General features: G+C 43.9%; 1 non-coding gene across 1 annotated transcript; it reads right to left on the bottom strand.

Annotated features, from left to right (window-relative positions):
* Positions 1-1,637: 1,637 nt before the first annotated feature.
* On the bottom strand, positions 1,638-1,749 carry LOC125993252 (U5 spliceosomal RNA). The gene has a single exon (XR_007490082.1). It is a non-coding gene; the product is annotated as a U5 spliceosomal RNA (small nuclear RNA).

Here is a 1,749-nt window from a genome sequence, read left to right as displayed (position 1 = left end):
GCTATGTGTAATTTCTGTGAACTATTGGGTTGAAGTAACTCACAGACACTGTCAACCAATAGTCTTTCCAATTTTGTCTCATCTCGAGACTTAGGGATCATCGGATCTGCGTAGTTATTGGATAGTTCCACCAACATTTTAACATCAACAATCTTTCATGGTCTGCTTGAGTGTCGTGGCTGAAGATCCTAGAGAAAAGACCCTAAACATGCAACTGCATGTTGGCCATAATATAGCATTGAGGCGGCTGCAACCCCAGTTTGAATCTGGTTAATAGCCGAATGAACTTGTTGCAGTTATTTTTTATTCACCCTCAACAGTCTTACGTTGGACCATGACAAATTTACATACACGCAAGCTTACAGAAAATGACAACTTCCCGTGGGGCTAGTGGCTCGTTCCTTGCTCTGAACGGACAGCCAAAACGATTCCTAACACTTACTAATCAAGTCCTAACCAATTCCTGTGTGTGTATGGGGGAGGGGGGGGGGCAAAGGAACCAATCAGATGGCCCGAATCCATGCATGGCCGATGACGGCAGTGATCAACACAGTGATATTTGAGAATTGAAATGAAGTTTATAGGATTTGCAGACAGTGTACAATCATTATTTAAACAAAAGTAGGCAGGCGCATACATTTGGAAACCCCAACAGAAAAATGACATCAATATTTAGTAGTTCCTCCTTTTGCAGAAATAACAGCCTCTGAACCAGTGGTTCTTAACCTGGATTCGGTCAAACTCTAGGGGTTCGGTGAGTCGGTCTCAGGGGTTTAGCAGAGCCTCCCTCCACTGCGGAGGTCCGAACACACCTGATTTATAAATTCGTGATAACGCATATCTGAACTGGTCTCGCAAAGGCAACAGCAGAAGTACTACTGATTTGCTGGTATATCATTTGTCGTGAATTCATGCATTGTGTTGGTTTTATTCTTTCAACAAGGTGGTGTCCATGCACTTCTGCATAAGTTCCGCTCTAGTCTTCTGGCCCAACTCTTTCGTACATATGATGACCATGGAAAGTTCTTTGCGAATGATCAATCTTTGCCTTTCATGTTCATCGGGACTACCCTTTTAATAGGTACCTACACTGTGTATTTGGATAGAGACTGCTGAAAGGGGACACATATGCCTCGTGAACTACATGCATTACTGCGGGTGAAGAAGAGTGAACAAATAAGTCAGCAGACAAGCTTGCCGATTTATTAGTGCCCAGAAGAGCAGCACTCTGTTCCGTACTGTAACCTGCTAGGTTTGTTCCCGGTTCTTTATCTTTAATGCTCGATATGCTAACAGCAATTACCAAGAGGCAGCCTTCACAGTTTAACTCTTTAATGTATGCCAGAATGATCGATGCACAGCTGTGGAGCCCTTTCTGCCAGATGCGAAAGAAGGTCCCTCTCTCAGCGCCAAGGTTCCTGCTCTTATACTACTCTGGGCCGCCTTCCTGCAAGGAGGCGACTCTGCCTAATCTGTATGATAACGTGTGACCTTGTCGTCTTAACTGAGAGCGAATTCTACATATGTGCAAAGGGTGTCATAGAGAAGAGAAAGCTAATAAAGCAAGAGAAGGGTTGCAGCGATATAACGGCATAGCTCAAGCTACCCAGCTAAACACATGTGCCAAAGAGGCCTATTCTAACAAACCGTTGGTGAGAATGGCTAGAGATAGACTCTTATTGTTCCTCCCCACGGAAATCTTTAGTAAAAGGCGAACGATTTATTCGATCTGAAGAGAAAAAAGAATGA

Source organism: Syngnathus scovelli, unplaced genomic scaffold (genome assembly GCF_024217435.2).
Source record: "Syngnathus scovelli strain Florida unplaced genomic scaffold, RoL_Ssco_1.2 HiC_scaffold_27, whole genome shotgun sequence".
NCBI classification, from domain to species: Eukaryota; Metazoa; Chordata; class Actinopteri; order Syngnathiformes; family Syngnathidae; genus Syngnathus; species Syngnathus scovelli.
Note: the sequence above shows the minus strand (reverse complement) of the source record. Positions and strands in the feature narration are given on the sequence as shown.